We start from the raw sequence: 21,501 nt of genomic DNA on the forward strand, positions 1-21,501 counted from the left end.
TTCAAAACCCAGTTGGTTTTGTATTGAAAGTGGTAGTGAATGGAATACAACCGATGGAATGCCCTCCCACCCCCCCAAGGCAGAATAATTAGCATATTTTTAAACACACATTTTCAGGATATAACAAATGGGGATAGGAATATCCATGCACACCTGGTTTAGTAAGGAGAGAATGTATTTGTAGTTTGGGTGGAAATTTTTTGTTCAGTTATGTCAAGTGGCAAATAACTCAGGCAAGTAAGTATCTTCCAGTTGGTTGATTGATTGGAGAATTTATTAAAAGCAAACAAACTCAATAACACTCCTCCTGCAATTATTATTTTCTAAAAACTTCAAAGCCGGTCTGTGAGATATTAGATAACAAGTTTTGTGGCAACTAACCACAAAACTTTCATGACATTATGAAACTAGAGTTTAGTTTCAGGGGGAAGGGTTACTATACATATGAGGGCGGTTCAATAAGTACGCATGTTAGAAATGAAGACACCATTTTTTCAAAAAAACTTTTTAGAAAGATACACTTCTCCCAACGCTCCTGCCATTTTTTTTAACCCCTCCAAAAAATAGGATTTGTTGAACTCTCCAAAATACGCCTCTGTCTCGACGATGACTTCCTCATTTGAGCTAATTTTTTTTCTTGCGAGCCATTTCTTCATGTTAGGGAACGAGAAAAAGTTGCAGGGAACCAGATAGGGTGAATATGAGGGGTGTGGCAGCAATTCATAACGTAATTCATGCAGTTTGGCGGCGTTAACTAAGGATGAATGTGCTGGTGCATTATCGTGTTGAAATAGCACCTTCTTCTTCACCAAATGCGTCCGTGTTTGCTTCAATTTTTTGTCGAAGCGTCCGTGTTTGCTTCAATTTTTTGTCGAAGCGGTCCAATAGTATTGTCCAGTGATCGTTCTTCCTTTTTCAAAAAAATCCATGAGGATGATGCCGTTCGCATCCCATGACCTTTCTGACCGATGGGACCGTCTTCGGGAGAAATCCATTGTTTTGATTGTTGCTTAGTTTCTGGTGTGTAATGATGAATCCTGGTTTCATCAACGTTGACAACTCTACTGAAAAACTCCTTCGGATCTCGCTTAAATCGCTCCAAACACTGCTTCGAAGTTAACAGCCGCACCCGCTTATTGTTCACCGTGAGCAATTGTGGCACCCATCAGGCCAACAATTTTTTCATCGCCAACTTATCATGTAAAATATGAATTGTCGTTCCAGTCAACACACCTATGGCCTCTGCTACTTCAAGCACTTTCCTTCGTCGATCAGCGAGTATCATGTTGTGGACTTTTTGAATGATTTCCGCGGATTGCCAGGCATCCTGGTCGCTCCTCATCAAAACGGATTTTCGCTTTGTTGAACCAATGTCTTACTGTGGCGAAGCGTCCCCATAAATAGCATCCAACTTTGCTTTCATCTCCTTGCATTTTTTCCCATCCAAAAACAAAAAGCAAATTACCGAACGATACTGCTCTTTTTCCATCTTAGCAAAAATCACAAAACACGTCTTATTAAAATGGCTGCCAAATCCAAATTAACCTATAAATCGATCTTCAATTTGTTTTGCCGTCGTTTGATAGATGGTAGCACACGATGATAACACCTCTGCTCCCTCAGGAGCGCCCACTGTCGTCAAACACGGGTACTTATTGAACCGCCCTCGTATTTGTATTTAAGATGTAAGGTGTAATGTCCTCAACTTTACCTTTAAAATTGAATGCCAAAACAGAAGGTTTTCACAAGGACAACTTGTGGCTTTTATCAAATGAATCTCACTATGAAGTGAGTCTTCCCTACAATAGAGCATGTTAGATATTAAGTAGCCAGACTGTGATCTGAAAATAAAAAAAAAACATTCCTATTATAAGTATAAAAGCCTCTTGATGTACTTGTTGGACGTCGCAGCTGCCGGGCCAAACTACGCCAGGTCCCACCTGGTGTAGTTTCAAGCAGAAAACTGTGAACAAAAGTTTGCAGGTTTTTAAAAAGAATGCACCACCACAGGACGTTTGTATCCCATGCCTGGCCACTTCATATGACCACTCTATAACCACTGGAGTGAAGGTGGCGTAGTGACGCACTGCAAGAATTTGTGATTATTTCAGCACTTCTATGCCAAAAACTGGCATAGAAGCATTGATAAATCTCCCCTTACATGTTTTTTCTCTGTACGGATATAGTTAAAGGACACCTGTCATCAGGTCAAGCACTCGGGGTGTGGCTGTGCCTCCCCCTCATTAATAACCTGGACATCTGAATATGAACATCTCTCAGGTCATTTGCATACAGCTTTAGGACCTCATTGTTTAAGTTTACACGCAAGCAGAGGGACAATGAAGGGATATGGACAATGCTTTCTAATGGCAGTTTATAAAAATATATTACGTTTCGGAGGTTAATTTGCCCGGCGGGTTCTCTTTAATGAATGTAAAAAATTAAACAGATTCCTGTTGGTAAATCTGACATGGAAGAGATGCATCCCCCAATGGTAGATGGTGAGAAAGAGTTGGTGGAAGTAGAGGTGGGATTCGTTCCACGTTTTGGCCCCCTTGCCGACTGGCTCTCCTATCAACGTTTTCAGAGAATGGGTCCTTGAGGATGTAAGCCTCAGGGAACTCATGGCATGCCCTGATGTAATTATTAAGCCTGCCAACAAGGGGTTCTCTTGACTAGGGAATACTAGCTTTTTTTGAAGGTTCATAAGACTTTGCTTGATCCACCTGAGCGTCTAATTGTGGCAGGCATAGGTTCAATGTTTGAACTCCCGTCACAATTTTTGGACTGGCTGCTTTGCCCTGTATTGGCGGACATACCTTCGTATGTGAAAGATATTAATTCCTTTATGTAGGTTGTGGATGGGATCTATTGGCAAGAGATCAATTTAGCCTCTATTGACGTGGAAAGCCTATACATGCGTACCCACGATTAATTGTGTTTGAGATGTGTTATTGAACATTTAGCGTGAACATGCATTTATTGATTTTGTATGTGAAGGTCTTAAACTTGTGTTGTCCCATAATGCCTCCATGTTTTAATGGCAGATGGTTTGCCCAGAGAACCAGTACGACCATGGGTACTCCTGTGGTATTTACCCATGCTAACATCTTTTTGGCCTATTTTGAGAGCCAATATGTATTTTCTCTGGGCAACCCCTTTGCATCAAACATGAGGGCATATCATCGCTATGTGGGCGACATATTCTTGGTATGGGCAGGCACCCATTCCAAATTTTTAGCTTTTGTTGAATCTTTGAATGGATATATGGGTAATAGTCTAGAAAGTACAGATAAGCACTGGGACAAAAAAATCATAGATATGATAGTTCTGCAAATAATATGCATATAATCAGACAAAGTCCAGTGTAAGCAAGGTACAACCAGTTAGATATAGATTTACATTACCATAGAGATAGGTCCGGTCTGGGGAGAGACAGATGCCCCACGCGTATTGCCCGGCTCGCGAGCTACGCCAGGGGATCATGTGTACTTTCTAGACTATTACCCATTTATTTATGTAATATCTGCTTTGGTAATTTGTTGCCTTATATTTAGTCTGTGTCTTGGGGAGTTTGTGTGATACATACCCGATTTGGGGTTTTTTAATTGTGTTTTAATACTGGTCATCAATAAAGTTTATTATTTGTCAATCATACACATCTGCTTTTTTCTTTAAAAATTATAGTACTTTTTAGATGTGTGACCAATTGGTTATCTGCATTGTTACCCCACACCTCCATAAGTTTGAATATTTGAATGGAGTCAATCAGATGAATATACGGTTTACAGCCCTATTTGGAGACAAAAATCTGGAATTTCTGGATGTAGCAGTGAGGGATGTGGGGGGCAGACTATGTACCTTTGCATTCCATTAACCAACAGTGTAACCTATTACACTTTGAGAGTTTTCACCCCACACACACAAAACAGAGCCTTCCCTATAGCCATTTTTTGTGGATTATGAGAATAAATAGTGACATTCAAGCAGAGGAACTCAGGGGTAGGCTCATGGATTGAGGTTATCCACCTAGGCTCATGGATAGAGCCCTTAGAAAAACTATGGATATACCATGTATTGAGTTACTTCAATCCACGGGCAGGAGAAAGAAAGAGAAGGAGGAGGGCAACACCAGTAGAATAGCTTTCTCATTTGACTTTAACCCTTGTGAAGGGATTATCTGTACGTCCATCTGAAAAAACTGGCATATTTTAGAACAGGATCCTGACCTAGCAGCCCTAAATTTGGAGAAACAGTCAGTGACATTCCGCAGGAGTAGAATGCCCACAGACCGTCTGGTCAGCAGTAGATTTTCCACCCCACAGGGCTCTTGGCTACAGAGATAAATCCCTGACAGTAATTTTCGATGTGGGCACTGTAATTACTGTAACTTTAATGGTCAGCTTAAAACAGTGAAAACAATGAATTTTGGGAGGTTTTCACTTACTGTGAGAACCTTTATTACGTGCCGTACCGAATTAGTATTCCATATTATATACTGCCCTAGTGGTAGATTGTATATAGGCTAAACAATCAGAAAACTGTTCACCCATTTTAGAGATCATCAGAGGTCGATTGCCTCCGGGAATGGGTGTCCACCTTTAATTGAATATATATGCCAGTGTCATGACAGTAAATCGAAGTGCCTAAGATTCTCTGAAATGGAAAGGATGAAACAAGATCCGACAGGAGGAGATCGTTCTTTCACATTGCTACAGCAAGAGATTAAATGGATCATTAGGTTCAGAGCTTTAGGACCTCCATGTCTGAATGATCCTAATGAGTTAAACATATTTGCATAATGTTATGTTTGTATTTTCTTCTACTCTGTGTCAGGATCAGTGATCCTCTGGACCACCGTGGGAGGTGGTACTAGCCGACACCTGGGACCGGAGTCTAAGTGGCAACTGGTCTTCACCAGAGCCCGCAGTAAAGCGGGATGGACTTGCTGTGGTAGGGTATCACCATGTCGTTCCACAGGTGCGACTAGCCCGTGGTGGCAGCTGTGGTCAGCCTCGTGGAAGGTCCAGGCACAGGTTCAGGGCAGGTGGCAGAGATGCAATGTCAAGTCCAATCTGGGGTCAGCAACAGGAGGTCCAGGCATATGGGAACGTAAACACAGGCACACGGGAACACAGGAATATCACTGGGGAGCTTTCTCTAAGGCATAGGCACAACAAATGGCCAGCGCCATTTAGGGGCACACTGGACCTTTAAATCACTTGAAGCCGTTGCGCTTGCGACCTAGGAGTCGGGAACACACGCATGGCCGAAGAGGAAGAATATGGGTCACGGTACCACCCGTGACAGTCCCCCCCCCCTCTTTGGCCTCCCTTATTCCTGGGCTGGAGGAATCTCTGCAGGAGGTCCTGGTCCAGGATATTGTGCTCAGGCTCCCAAGATCCCTCCACTGGCATCAACCCCTTCCAGTCAACCAAGAAGAACCGCTTACCCTACAGTCTTCATATCAAGAATCTCATTTACCTCATACATGTCGGAGGAGTCAGCCACAGGAGCAGGAGGAGACACTTGTCGGGAAAAGCGGTTCAGGATGACAGGCTTGTGCAGGGAGTCATGGACGGAGTTTGGGATGCGCATGTTGGGAGAAAGGCGCAGCTTGTAGTAGACCGGATTGATGCGACTCAGCACCTCGAAGGGACCCAGGAAACGAGGACCAAGCTTGTAGCCAGGGATCTAAAGCCAGACATACTTGGAGGACAGCCAGGCTTTGTCACCAGGAGCAAAGACAGAAGGAGGCCTACGTCTTTTATTGGCCTGGAACTTGGTTCGGGCCGAAGCCTGTACTAAGGAAAGGCGAGTCTGCTCCCGGATGGTTTTCAGGTCCCATACAAATTGCTCAACAGCAGAAACATCTGATGACACGGGCAGAGGAAAAGGGCGAGGATGCAGTCCATAAGTGACAAAAAATGGGGCGGAGCCCGCGGATGCAGAGTCCAAGGAGCTGTAAGAGAACTCTGCCCATGGCAACAGAGTATACCAATCGTCGTGACGGGCAGAAAAAAAAATGACGCAGATAGCACCCCAGGGTCTGATTAACTCTTTCCACCTGCCCATTAGAATGGGGATGATAGGCAGAAGAGAAGTCCAATTTCACTTGAAGTGAAAATGCCAGAATTTAGAGATGAACTGAAACCAACGGTCAAAGACGATGTGCTGGGGAAGTCCATGGAGTTGGAATATGTGAGGGAAGAGCTGGTTGGCAAGATGTGGAGCAGATGGCAAACCTGGCAGAGGAACAAAATGGGACATCTTCGGAAAACAGTCAGTCACCACCCAGATGACGGTATTGTCTGATGAAGGAGGCAGGTCTGAAGTCCATGGCCACATGAGTCCACGGACAACTGGGTATCGGTAACTGCAGAAGACGACTTAAGACGTGACTGGAAACTGAGCTCCCTCCAGGAGGCAACGCCACTCTTCTAAGGCAAGCTTAATCACCTGCAGTTCTCGATCGCCTATAGAATAATTCCTCTCTGTGGAGAAAAATCCACAGGTGAGGGTTCGGCCTTTGGGACCCTTCTGCGTGAGCACTGCACCGCCCTTACTGAGGGGGCATCCACTTCCAGATGGAAAGGCTTCACTTTGTTGGGACACACCAGAACTGGAGCTGAAGCAAACATAGACTTTAAGTTCATGAAGGCCTCCTCAGCTGCCGAAGGTCAGACTCTGGGGTTGGCACTAGAGATGAGCGAGCATATTCGTATTTTGCCAGCTAGAGAAAATTGCATCTCCCGGCGTTCTGATTTTTGGCGGCCAGAAACAGAGCCAATCACAAGCCAGGAGACTCTGTAGTACACCCAGCATCACGTGGTACACTTACATGTCGATAGCTGGGTTGGCTGGCCTGATCCTGGAATATACTAGCCCCTGCCCGCGCTGCCCGGATCATTCTCTGTCTGGATGCCGATAGGGATAGAGCTGTTGCTGGTCAGGGATAGCATTAGGGTGTTCTATTAGTGATTCTCAGGAGTGATTCTACAAGAACCCAACATCCCTTGTTAGTGCTACATTAGCATTTTTCAAAAGTTAAAGTGACAGTCAAAGCACAAAATCCTTTTGTGTGCTGTCAGTGTTGGTTAGCCATAGCAATCATCTTCTGATTTCTTCTGCACGTTTTGTTCTATAAAACAAAAAAAAAAAAAAAATTACCCCAAAAAATTTCCAGTTTATATTTCTCTTTCGTCTATAAAATAGACTTTAATTTGGAAAATGTTGAACCCGAGGGCTAAGGTTAGAGGACGAGGGCGTGGGCATCCAATTACTGCAAGGGTCAGAGGCCGTGGTCCTGGGCGGGGTGAAACACTACCTGCTGATGAGGGAGCAGGGGAACGCTGCAGAGCTACACTCCCTAGCTTAATGTCTCAACTTACTGGGACTCGTGGTAGAGCACTGTTGAGGCCACAACAGTGCGAACAGGTGATGTTGTGGATTGTGGACACTGCTTCAAGCCATTTGTCCACCAGTCAGTCTTCCACGCAGTCCACCCATGTTACCCAAGTGAGCACTCCTCCAGCTCCTCCACCTCAACCTCCTTCCCCCCAGTCTGCCCCCTCCCAGGAAAATTTGGAATTTGATCCGGCATACTCTGAGGAACTGTTTTCTGGACCCTTCTCAGAGTCACAAACCACTCCTCAGGTTGCTGCTGAGCTCTTTCCCGATGCCCAGGTTTTCCGCCGGTCGCAGTCTGTGGGTGATGATGACATTGTTGACGTAGTGGAAGAAGTATGTAAAGAGCTATCGGACAATGAGGAGACACGGTTGTCAGACAGTGGTGAAGTTGTTGTCAGGGCAGGAAGTCCGAGGGGGGAGCAGACTGAGGGATCGGAGGATGATGAGGTGACAGACCCAAGTTGGGTTGATAGGCCAGGGGTGAACACAGTGCTTCTGAGACAAAGGTGAGTCCTATACCAGAACAGGTTGGAAGAGGCAGTGGTGGGGCCAGATGGAGAGGCAGGGCCAGAGCTGGTGGTTCAGCGCCAAATGTTTCACGTAATGAAGCTCCTGTGGCGAGGGCTAGATTTTCTGAAGTCTGGAGGTTCTTTAAAGAAACAGCAGATGACCGACGGACTGTGGTGTGCAACCTGTGCCACACCAGGATCAGCAGGGGTTCCACCACTACTAGCTTAACCACCACCAGTATGCGCAGGCATATGAGTGATAAACACCCCACTCAATGGAACCAAGGCCGTTCACCTCTGGCCGGGCCCACCACTGCTCCTTCCCCTGTGTCATTTGCTGCCTCTGCTAGTCAGCCCCCTGCCCAGGACCCCGGCACCAACACCTCACACTAGAAAACCACACCTTCGCCTCCACGATCCTCCACAGCGTCCCCCAATGTCTCTATGCGCAGCTTTCAGCTGTCTATACCCCAGACGCTGGAGTGAAAGAGGAAATACAGTTCCACCCACCCACACGCCCAAGCCCTCAACATCCACATCTTCAAATTACAGAACCTGGAGATGCTGCCCTATAGGCTGGTAGAGACTGAGGCCTTCCGCAAACTCATGGTGGCGGCCGCCCCTCATTATTCGGTCCCCAGCCGCCACTACTTTTCCCAATGTGCCATCCCAGCCCTGCACCAGCACGTGTCAGACAACATCATCCGTGCCATAACCAACACCATTTCTGACAAGGTCCACCTAACCACGGACACGTGGACGAGTGCTACCGGGCAGGGTCACAATATATCGCTGACGGCACATTGGGTTAACTTGGTGGAGGCTGGGAAACGAGTCTGACCCTGGGGCCGCTCATATACTGCCGACGCCAACGATTGCGGGGCTTACCTCAGTCACGGTCTCTCAGGCCTACTATGCCTCCTACTCCCACCCCTCCTCCAACTCCTTCTCCGAATTACCATCTGTGGGCATGGAGCCATCAATCGGTAGCTCTAGGCGAAGCAGCAGTGTCGTCGCTAAGCGACAGCAGGCGGTGCTCAAACTGCTGGGCCTAGGCGATAAGAGGCACACCGCCCAAGAGCTAATACAGGGCATCACGGCGCAGACCGATCTGTGGCTGGCACCGCTGAACCTGAAGCCAGGCATGGTTGTGTGTGACAAAGGCCGTAACCTGGTGGCGGCTCTGCAACTCGGCAGACTGACACATGTGCCATGCCTGGCCCATGTGTTAAATCTCACAGTTCAGCGGTTCCTCAAGGCATACCCCAATCTGTCTGATTTGCTAACGAAGGTGCACCGCATCTGTGCGCATTTCAGAAAGTCGACCACAGATGCTGCCATTCTCAGGGCAGCACAACTGCCCGCGCACCGACTGTTGTGCTACTTGCCCACATTAACCATGTTATCCAGAGTTTACCAGCAGTGCAGAGCGATTATAGACTGCCAGATGTCAACTTTCACCAGAACTGCTAGTCAGGTCAGTCAGCTTCCTCAAGTCTACAATTAGGAGTGGATGTCTGATATCTGTCAGGTGCTGAGTAACTTTGAGGAGTCAACACAGATGGTCAGTGGCAAAGCCTCACCATCCCGCTGTTTGGCCTGTTTCTCAGCGCGTATCGGAGGAGGTGGAGAAGGATGAGGAGGAAGAGGAGGAGAATGTCGGCGAGACATTGCTCAGTCCTTATCAACTGTTCAGTGTGTATGAGCAGAAGAAGAGGAGGAGGGGAGTTGGAGGAGGAAATGGAGAGTCAGGCCAGTGAGGGGAGTGAATTGTTGCGCGTTGGGACTCTGGCGCATATGGCAGATTTCATGCTAGGCTGCCTATCCCATGACCCTCGCGTTCAAAGAATTTTTTCCAGCACCGATGGGTATTCACTCTCCTGGACCGGCGGTACAAGCAAAATCTTTCCACTCTCATCCTGTAGAGGAAAGGAGTGTGAGAGTGCATGAATACCAGCAGGCCCTGGTGCACAAGATGAAACAGTCTTTCCCATCTGACACCGCTAGAGGCATAGGGCATACTTCTGCGGGACAAGTAGCGAGGGAAAGTAGGCGAGCAGGCAGCTTGTCCAGCACTGGCAGGGGTACGCTTTACAAGGCCTTTGCCAGTTTTATAACACCCCAGCAAGTTACTGTCACCTGTCTCAAGTCTCGGCAGAGTAGGGGTGATCTTTACAGAAAGTTGGTGAGGGAGTACGTAGCTGACCATACCATCGTCCTAAATGATCACCCAGCTCCCTACAACGACTGGGTTTCAAAGCTGGACATCTGGCCCGAACTCGCACTGTATGCCTTGGAGGTTCTTGCCTGCCCTGCCGCTAGCGTGTTGTCAGAACAGGTTTTCAGTGCAGCAGGTGGCATCATCACCGATAAGCGTACATGCCTGTCGACTGACAGCGCTGACAGGCTGACACTTAACAAGATGAATCAATCCTGGGTTTCTCATGATTTCCATTCTCTACCAGGTGAAAGCAGCTCAACCTGAATAATTCTCATGTATGCACTCCTCCTCCTCATTCTCCTTCTCCTCCTCTTTGTACACTAAAGCAGAGACAACTGACTAATTTTTGCCAGGGGCAACTGGCTCTAGCTATAGTACTCTATGTATTTAATTTTTCTGGAGGGCCACCTACCCAGTCCTCTGTTTTAAAAAAATTTTGGGAGTGCCACATACAGGTACTCTATGTATTTAATTTTTCTGGAGGGCCACCTACCCGGTCTTCTGTTTTGAAAACTATTTTGGACTGCCACATACAGGCACTATCCAAATTTAATTGTCTCCAAAGCAGCCTCACTTGGTCACTCTATCATCGCCATGTTGTTGCCCATAATTTTGGCATAAAGGTGCGATTAGGCAGCCTCAGAGGCATCCATGCATGCTGCCCCTGCTGTTTCCTGTCCATTTCCATGGTGTTTCCATCATTTTCTGAGGCTTCTAGGTTTTTGGCCCAGCTTCCCTGTGCAGAGCCTTGATCCCCTTGAAAAATGCTCGAGTCTCCCATTGACTTCAATGGGATTCGTTATTCGAAACCAGCACTCAAGCATCGGAAAAAGTTCAACTCGAGTAACAAGCACTCGAGCATTTTAGTGCTCGCTCATCTCTAGTGGGCACCCTTCTTGGTGAGCGCCACAATAAGACACACCAGGGAGGTTAAGTGCGGGATGAACTGCAGGTAGTAGTATGAGAAGCCCAGAAACCACTGTATAATGCGTAGTTCTACAGGACAAGGCCACTGAAGAACCGCAGACAGCTTGGCAGGATCCACCCAGAGACCTCTGGAGCCTCGGCTTGCTTCTTCGAGGAAAAAGTTGAAAAAGTCCTGATAGCAAGCAGGAAGGCCCTCAAAGGCCTTGGGAGCCACAGAAGAAACCAGGATGTACACTGGTTGAGGCATCTCCACACAGTGAGACTGGCAATCAGGTCCCCACCGAAGCATCTCCCCCATCTTCCAGTTAAGAACGGGTGCGTGGAGCTGCAATTATGGTAGACCCAACAGGATGGAGGATGTGGACTGTGGTAGTACATAAAGACTTTTCTTGTGCAGCACACCGACTTGCAAGGACAGAGGCTTGGTGCAGTACTGGACCCGGTCAGAGAGGATTTGGCCACTGACAGAGGAGATGACCAAAGGCTTCTCGAGGCGAACCACGGGGATGTGATGCCGGGAGACCAGAGCGGCATCCACGAAGTTCCCTGCGGAACCAGAGTCCAAGAAAGCAGAGACCTGGATCTGTGTGTTGGTGCCAATGCTGAAAACCACCGGAATCACAAGGTGTGGAGAAGCTTTGCTTACATCTCGGGATGCTTCTCCCAAGAACCCTGGGTGCTGGCGTCCCCCGGACGTTGGGGACGGATAGGACAAGACCCAAGGAATTGCTCAGGACTGACACAATACAGGCAGAGGTTCCCTGATGTCTTCTGATACGCTCCTAGAAAGAGAGTCTTGCTCTCCATAGACTCCTCCATAGACTCCTCTGCCAATGGTACAACCGGAGGTTGGAGCGGCCTTTGGAAACCAGGAGCCAGGTGAGGAAGACGTCGTGGGTGGACTTGGGGTTGTTTGAGGCGTAACTCTTAGGCACGCTCCCTAAACCGCACATCAATCCGGGTGGCTAAGGTGATGAGACCACCCAGGGTAGACGGCAGATCCCAAGCGGCCAGAGCGTCCTTAACGCTGCGGACAGGGCCGCATCATTACAGAAGAGTTCCGAGGCCAGGGTACAGAACTGGACAGCATATTCTCCCACGGAAGAGTTTCCCTGGCGCAGATTCAACAGCGCAGTCTCAGCAGAAGAGGCCCGTGCAGGTTCTTCAGAGACAGACAGGAACTCCACCAGAAAAGCCGTGAGAGAAGCCGTGACCAGGTCATCTCTGTCCCAAAGAGGAGTAGCCCAGGCCAGGGCTTTCCTGGAGAAGAGGCTGACGACGAATGCCACTTTGGATTGCTCGGTGACAAACTGAGTGGGCATGAATTCTATGTGCAGAGAGCATTGGGTTATAAAGCCCCTACACATCTTCGGATCTCCATCATACTTGCCGGGAATTGAGAGACGTAGCCTTGGTTCAGCGGCAGGAAGACAAGCCGGGGTAGCGGGAGCAGCCTCAGGAACCTGTTGCTGATGCAGGGTAACTAGCAGTTGTTGCAGCATGGCGGTGACTTGCTCCAGCTGTTCGCACTGTGCGGGATTCATGGCAGGATCTTACTGTCAGGATCAGTGGATCCTCTGGACCACCGCGAGAGGTGGTACTAGCCGACACCTGGGACCTGAGTCTAAGTGGCACCTGGTCTTCAACAGAGCCTACCGCAAAGCTTGCTGTGGTAGGGTACCACCAGGTCGTTCCACAGGTGCGACTAGCCTGCGGTGACAGCCAAGGTCGAAGTACCTTAGCGGTAGACTCGGTAGACTTTTGTGGTCAGGTCCAGGCACAGGGTCAGGAAAGGCTGCAGAGATGCAATGTAAAGTCCAATCTGGCGTCAGCAACGGGAGATCCAGGCAGATGGGAACGGGAACACAGGCACACGGAACACAGGAACGTAGGACACGGGAACTCAGGAGCAGGAACGCAGGATATAAAGGGGAACACACAGGAACGCAGGAGACACAGGAACGCAGGAATATCCTAGGGGAGGCATAGGCACAAAGATCAGGTTTTGGAGGAAGAGGCAGGGTTAAATAGATCACCTGAAAATGGCCAGTGCCTATTAGCGGCGCGCTGGCCCTTTAAATCTCCTGAAGCGGGCGCGCGCACACTAGGAGTCAGCAGTCGGGACCTGTGAGCTGCACTTGCGACGTGCTGGGGGGAGAGCGAGGCACGGTCTCTGGCTATTAGTTAAAGGCTAATAATGTGCTCTTAAAGGATGCCAATAACAGACCCTGCCACTCGTTTCTATCCTTCACTCACAGTTGTTTCCATTCATCTCTTGTATTACATTGCTAGGATGAAACCACTCCCCTGTGACTGCTCTTATGTGCCAAGTCGCAGGAGAGCTGGCATCATAGGCTTGACGAAGTGTCTGTGAGCACAAAATGACCCGTTGCCTCAGCTTGTACCCTCCCTGCATGGATCACTGACAATAAAGAATCAAATTTTGCACATTCATCGGTGAGTGCCACGGTTCTATTTGTATGCTCATATGTGAACTCTGACTGTATCCCTGCTGTCCTAGCTGAACTTTCTCCTATGTTTTGGATTAAATAATGATAATGTCAGTTTTATTATGCATCCTTTTTTGCATAATTTCTGCATACTTTTTAAAATAGTAATATATAGTGAAACTCTGCGTCAAATCCACATCATTATGCAAATTTGATGCAGATTATTGCTTAAAATGATGTCAGGTGAAAAAAAGGAGTTAAAAAAATATAATAAAACAAAAACTGCATTAAAAATGCACATAAAACGTGTATTTGATGTAGATTTCCATTCCGATTTTCCACATGAGAATCTGTAAAGTGTGCAGATACCCGAAGACTCACTCTGATTTAGCAGTTTCATTCTCGAGTGATAGCTTATAGTCATAGTATATAAGGCTGGAAGGAGACGCAAGTCCATCCAGTCCAACCTTTAAGAATTAAATAAATGTTTTATCCCCATAACCCGTGATATTTTTTCTCTCCAGAAAGTCATCCAGGCCTCTCTTGAACATGTACATAGAGTCCGCCATAACAACCTCCTGCGGCAGAGAGTTCCACAGTCTCACTGCTCTTACAGTAAAGAACCTTTGTCTATGGTGATGGTAAAATCGCCTCTCCTGTAGGCATAGAGGATGCCCCCTTGTCCTGGTCACAGGCCTAGGTATAAAAAGATCTTTGGAGAGATCCTTGTACTGTCCGTTCAGGTATTTGTACATTGTAATGAGGTCTCCCCTCAGTCGTCTTTTTTCTAAACTGAATAATCCCACATTTTTTAATCTGTCAGTGTATTCTAGTTCCCCCATTCCCCTAATAATCCTGGTTGCTCTCCTCTGCACCCGTTCCAGCTCTACTATATCCTTTTTATACACTGGTGCCCAAAACTGTACACAATATTCCATGTGTGGTCTGACGAGGGATTTGTATAAGGGCAAAACTATGTCTTTATCATGAGAATCTATTCCTCTCTTGATACATCCCATTATTTTATTTGCTTTAGCAGCAGCCGCCTGGCTCTGGTCACTAAAATTAAGTTTACCATCCACCAATACCCCCAAGTCCTTTTCAGCTTCAGTTTTACTAAGTAATTGACCGTTTAGAACATAATTATACTTTTTGTTTCCATGGCCCAAGTGCATAACTTTACATTTATCTACATTAAACCTCATTAACCATTTCTCTGCCCATCCCTCAAGCTTCCACAAATCCCTCTGTAATGCTAAACTATCGACCTCAGTATATATTACTTTACACAGCTTAGTATCATCTGCAAATATTGAAACTTGACTGTGTAAACCCACTACAAGGTCATTAATAAAAATATTAAAAAGAAGTGCCCCAATACTGACCCCTGTGGCACTCCACTGGTAACATCAACCCAATCTGAGAATGTGCCATTAATGACCACCCTCTGTTTTCTATCACTAAGCCAATTACTTACCCAAATACACAGATTTTCTCCTATTCCCAGCAGTCTCATTTTATATACCAACCTTTCATGTGGCACGGTGTCAAATGCCTTTGAAAAGTCCAAATATACAACATCTACAGCGTCCCCCAGATCCAGTCTTGAACTTACCTCCTCGTAGAAACCAATCAGATTAGTCTGACAGGACCGATCTCTCATAAACCCATGCTGACTGTCACGGGTGCTCCCGCGATCCCTGTCACGGATCGCGGGCGCATCCGTGCTCCTCCACGTGCCCCCGCTGCTGCCCGGTGTCTCTTACCTCTCCCGGCTCCTGCTCTCCCTCGGACTGCCGTGCGCGCGCGTCCCCGTCTCCTAGGGCGCGCGCGCGGCTCCGGCCGAAAATTTAAAGGGCCAGCGCACCGCTAATTGGTGCACTGGCTGAACACCTCACCTTTAAGAATCTGCCTCTTCCTGTGTTCCTTGCCGGATCTTTGTGCCTCATAGCCTTAGAGAAAGCTTCCAAGCGAGTATTCCTGCGTTCCTGTGTATTCCTGCGTTCCTGTGTTTCCCTGCGTTCCTGTGTATTCCTGTGTGTTCCCGCTCCTGAGTCCTGTGTTACCTGAGTTCCTCCGTGTTGCTGTGTTCCGTGTGCCTGTGTTCCCGTTCCCACCTGCCTGGACCTCCCGTTGCTGACCCCGGACTTGGACCTGACGTTGCATCTCTGCCGCCTGCCCTGACTCTGTGCCTGGACCCGACTACGAGTTGTCATCCGCTAAGGTACCTCGACCTCGGCTGCCACCGTGGGCTAGTCACACCTGGGAACGACCTAGTGGTATCCTGCCGCAGCAAGTCCAACCCGCTTTGCGGCGGGCTCTGGTGAATACCAGGTGCCGCTAGGCTCCGGTTCCGGGTGTTGGCTAGTTACATCTCCCGCGGTGGTCCAGAGGATCCACTGAACCTAACAGTAAGATCCGGCCATGGATCCCGCCGAGGCTCCTTCTCCCAGTCAGCCTGATCTCGCCACCATCGTGATCCACCAGTCCCGGCAGATTGCAGCACAGCGGAATCAGCTTGAGCAAGTCACCGCCATGCTACAACAACTACTTGCTACCCAACATCAGCAACAGTCTCCAGAAGCTGCCGCTGCGACCCCTGCTACCCCAGCTTTTCTTCCTGCTGCTGAACCCAGGCTACGCCTCTCTTTGCCCGGCAAGTATGACGGGGATCCCAAGATGTGCAGGGGCTTCATAACCCAGTGCTCCTTGCACATAGAACTCATGCCGTCGCAATTTGCCACAGAGCGGTCCAAGGTGGCATTTGTCCTCAGCCTTCTTTCCGGGAAAGCCCTGGCCTGGGCTACTCCGCTTTGGGACAGAGATGACCCGGTTGTGTCTAGCCTCACTGCGTTTCTGTCAGAGTTCCGGTCAGTTTTCGAGGAACCAGCACGAGCCTCTTCTGCGGAGTCTGCATTGTTGAACTTGCGTCAGGGCAACTCATCGGTGGGAGAGTACGCAGTTCAATTCCGCACCCTGGCTTCTGAACTTGCTTGGAATGATGCAGCCCTCATCGCTACATTTAAGAAAGGGCTCTCTGCGCAGGTCAAGGACGCACTGGCAGCTCGGGATCTTCCATCTACTCTGAGTGACCTCATCACCTTGGCCACTCGAATTGATGTTCGGTTTAAGGAGCGAGCTGAGGAACTACGCTCCGAGTATCCCCAAGGCCGTGTTAGACGCATTCCTCGCCTGGCGCCAGTCTTCCAAAGGCCGCTCCAGGTCCCGCCTGAATCTTCTGTTGAGGAACCCATGCAGGTTGACCGAACACGGCTCACTCTACAAGAGCGTTCCAGACGACGTCAGGAGAACTTGTGCATGTATTGTGCCAGCCCACAGCACTTCGTCGGGACTTGCCCTGTACGTCCCCAGCGCCCGGGAAACGCCAGCACCTAGGCTTCTCCGGAGAAGCGTCCCTAGGTGTGAATAAAGCTTCTCCACGCTTGATTCTCCCTGTACTCCTCAGCATTGGCACCAGTACTCCGGTCCAGGTTTCCGCTTTCCTGGATTCGGGCTCCACAGCGAACTTTGTAGATGCTGCACTGGTCGCCCTGCATCACTTCCCGGTGGTTCGTCTTGAGAAGCCCTTGTCCATTGCCTCAGTCAGTGGCCAGATTCTCTCCGTGCCTATCTGGTTTCGTACTGAACCCCTGCTCCTTCAAGTTGGTGCATTGCATAAAGAGAGACTCTCCTTTTTTGTGCTGCCACAGTGCACTTCCACTCTCCTGCTGGGTCTCCCCTGGTTGCAGCATCATGCCCCTGTTCTGGACTGGTCTTCTGGGGAGATTCTCCGTTGGGGTCCGGATTGCCCCTCACGCTGCATGACGGTTCCACAGCCGCTTCCTGTCAGGACTGCTACCTTGTCTCCCAAGCCTCTGGAGGGACTTCCAGCTCCGTACCGGGACTTTGCAGACGTGTTTTCTAAAAAACAAGCCGAGATCCTTCCTCCACATCGTCCCTATGATTGCCCCATTGATCTGCTGCCTGGATCTTCTCCACCACGGGGTCGGGTGTATCCGCTCTCGGTTCCTGAGACTGCCGCTATGTCGGAATATGTTAAGGAAAATCTGCAAAGAGGTTTCATCCGCAAATCCTCCTCGCCAGCTGGCGCTGGTTTCTTTTTTGTCACTAAAAAGGATGGCTCTCTCCGCCCCTGTATAGACTATCGCGGTCTTAACAAGGTCACCGTTAAGAACCGCTATCCTCTTCCGCTTATCACGGAGCTATTTGATCGTCTGCGGGGTGCAAGAATTTTTTCCAAATTGGATCTTCGAGGGGCCTACAACCTCATCCGCATCAGGAAGGGTGACGAGTGGAAGACCGCCTTTAACACCCGTGATGGGCATTTTGAATATCTAGTTATGCCCTTCGGAATTTGTAATGCGCCAGCCGTTTTCCAGGAGTTTGTAAATGATATTTTTCGGGACTTATTGTACAGTTGTGTCGTGGTGTACCTGGACGACATCCTTGTGTATTCTGCCAATCTGGAGTCCCACCAGTCTCATGTACGGGAGGTTCTCAGCCGCCTCAGGACAAACCACCTCTATGCCAAGCTGGAGAAGTGCCACTTTCATCAGAGGAGCCTTCCATTCCTCGGCTACATAATTTCTGATAGGGGTTTGCAGATGGATCCTGCCAAGTTATCTGCGGTCCTTCAGTGGCCACGCCCAGTGGGACTGCGAGCTATACAAAGATTTCTGGGCTTTGCTAATTATTATAGGCAATTTATCCCACACTTCTCATCTTTGGTCGCGCCGATGGTGGCGCTTACGAAAAAGGGTGCTAATCCCCGTGTCTGGCCACCAGCAGCAGAAGAAGCCTTCACGAAATTAAAAACTGCTTTTTCCTCCGCTTCAGTCCTTACCCGACCGGATACTGAAAAGCCGTTCCTGGTGGAGGTTGATGCCTCCTCCGTGGGTGCTGGGGCAGTCCTTACCCAGAAGGGTCCCAGGGGACGAACACTCACTTGTGGTTTCTTCTCCAAAACCTTCTCCTCCGCGGAGAGAAATTATTCCATTGGAGATCGGGAGCTTCTAGCCATCAAGCTGGCTTTGGAAGAGTGGCGTCATCTGCTGGAGGGAGCCCGATTTCCAGTCAGCATTTTCACGGACCACAAAAACCTTCAGTACCTTCAGACGGCTCAGCGTTTGAATCCACGTCAAGCCCGGTGGTCCCTCTTCTTTTCTCGCTTTGACTTCCGAATCCATTTTCGCCCTGCAGAGAAAAACATCAAGGCTGACGCCTTGTCCCGTGCTTCTGATGTTATGGGGGAGGACTCTGCTCCGAGGCATGTTGTTCCTCCAGAGAGACTTGTGCTTGCCGCGCCGGTGGACCTCCGGCAGCTGCCTCCCGGCAAGACTTATGTGCGACCTGGTCTCCGAAAGAGGATTCTGACCTGGGGACATTCTTCTCGTGTGGCTGGGCACCCTGGGGTGCAGCGCTCTGTGGCCTTAATTTCCCGATTCTACTGGTGGCCTGATTTGGTCAAGGACGTCCGGGATTTTGTGGGTTCCTGTGCCTCTTGTGCCCGCAACAAGCCTTCACGACTCAAGCCTGCTGGTCTTCTGTTGCCGTTACCCGTGCCTACCAGCCCATGGTCTCATGTGGCTATGGACTTTGTTACGGATTTACCGCCATCTTCTGGCAACACCGTTATCTGGGTGGTGACTGACCGCTTTTCGAAGATGTCTCACTTTGTCCCTCTACCAGGTCTGCCTTCTGCTCCACGTCTCGCCAGCCTCTTCTTCCAGCATATTTTCCGGCTTCATGGTCTCCCTCAGCACATCGTCTCGGATCGAGGAGTTCAGTTTGTGTCCAAATTCTGGAGATCTTTGTGCAACCAGTTGCAGGTGAACTTGGACTTCTCTTCTGCCTATCACCCACAGACTAACGGCCAAGTGGAGAGGGTGAATCAGACTTTGGGTTGCTATCTCCGCCATTTCGTCTCTGCCCGACAGGACGACTGGGCATCTCTTCTACCATGGGCGGAGTTCTCTTACAATTCCCTGGACTCCACTTCTGCCGGTTCTGCTCCCTTTTTTATTAACTATGGACTGCATCCTCGGCCTCCTCTTCCGTTACCTACGTCTGCAGATGTTCCTGCTGTGGAGGACCTGGTACGTGATCTGAAAGCCATCTGGGAGCAAGTCCACACCTCATTGCTCCGAGCTACAGCCCAGACCAAGCGTCAAGCAGACAAAAGACGCCGACCATTCCCTGTTTTAGCTCCTGGTGACAAGGTTTGGCTGTCCGCCAAGTATGTTCGGCTGAAGATCCCGAGCTATAAATTGGGACCTCGGTTCTTGGGCCCATTCGAAATTCTCGGCCGCATCAACCCGGTGGCTTACAAGTTGCGTCTGCCTCCCAGCATGCGCATTCCTAATTCTTTCCATGTCTCTCTCCTTAAGCCAGTCATCTTCAACCGCTTCAACCGACAAATTACTCCTCCTCCGGTACCACAAGCTGATTCCACCGATGTCTTCGAGGTGAAAGAGATCCTGGATACTAAGACTGTGAGAGGTAGACGGTTGTTTCTGGTAGACTGGAAAGGATTTGGTCCTGAGGAGAGATCCTGGGAGCCAGAGGATAACATCCTGGACAAGAGCCTGCTCCAACGTTTTCTCAGGCCCAAGAAGAGAGGGAGGCCGAAGGGGGGGGGTACTGTCACGGGTGCTCCCGCGATCCCTGTCACGGATCGCGGGCGCATCCGTGCTCCTCCACGTGCCCCCGCTGCTGCCCGGTGTCTCTTACCTCTCCCGGCTCCTGCTCTCCCTCGGACTGCCGTGCGCGCGCGTCCCCGTCTCCTAGGGCGCGCGCGCGGCTCCGGCCGAAAATTTAAAGGGCCAGCGCACCGCTAATTGGTGCACTGGCTGAACACCTCACCTTTAAGAATCTGCCTCTTCCTGTGTTCCTTGCCGGATCTTTGTGCCTCATAGCCTTAGAGAAAGCTTCCAAGCGAGTATTCCTGCGTTCCTGTGTATTCCTGCGTTCCTGTGTTTCCCTGCGTTCCTGTGTATTCCTGTGTGTTCCCGCTCCTGAGTCCTGTGTTACCTGAGTTCCTCCGTGTTGCTGTGTTCCGTGTGCCTGTGTTCCCGTTCCCACCTGCCTGGACCTCCCGTTGCTGACCCCGGACTTGGACCTGACGTTGCATCTCTGCCGCCTGCCCTGACTCTGTGCCTGGACCCGACTACGAGTTGTCATCCGCTAAGGTACCTCGACCTCGGCTGCCACCGTGGGCTAGTCACACCTGGGAACGACCTAGTGGTATCCTGCCGCAGCAAGTCCAACCCGCTTTGCGGCGGGCTCTGGTGAATACCAGGTGCCGCTAGGCTCCGGTTCCGGGTGTTGGCTAGTTACATCTCCCGCGGTGGTCCAGAGGATCCACTGAACCTAACACTGACGCTGGGTTATAAGGTTGTGCTCAGTGAGATACTCCAGGATAGCATCTCTAATAAACCCCTCAAATATTTTCCCCACCAGAGCAGTTAGACTCACGGGTCTGTAGTTTCCAGGATCGCTATTTGATCCTTTTTTGTATATTGGTACCACATTTGCTATGCGCCATTCCTGTGGAACATAACCAGTCCTCAGTGAATCTTCAAATATTAAAAATAACGGTTTGTCTATCACGGTACATAATTCATGCAGAACCCGGGGGTGTATGCCATCTGGCCCAGGTGATTTATCTATCTTAGTGGTTGCGAGGCGGCGCCGTACCTCTTCCTGGGTTAAACTGTTGACATTATAAAAAGAATTAACATTATTCCTCATTGTGTCTTCCACCAGGGGATTTTCCTGGGTAAAGACAGTTGAGAAGGCGACATTCAGTAGATTGGCCCTTTCCTCATCTCCTTCCACCATGACCCCCATGTTATTTCTAAGGGGACCCACACTCTCTGTTTTTAGTTTCTTATCATTTATATACTTGAAAAATAATTTGGGATTATTTTTGCTCTCCCTGACAATATTTTTCTCAGTCTCTATT

The sequence above is a fragment of the Engystomops pustulosus genome, chromosome 2 (genome assembly GCF_040894005.1).
Source record: "Engystomops pustulosus chromosome 2, aEngPut4.maternal, whole genome shotgun sequence".
NCBI classification, from domain to species: domain Eukaryota; kingdom Metazoa; phylum Chordata; class Amphibia; order Anura; family Leptodactylidae; genus Engystomops; species Engystomops pustulosus.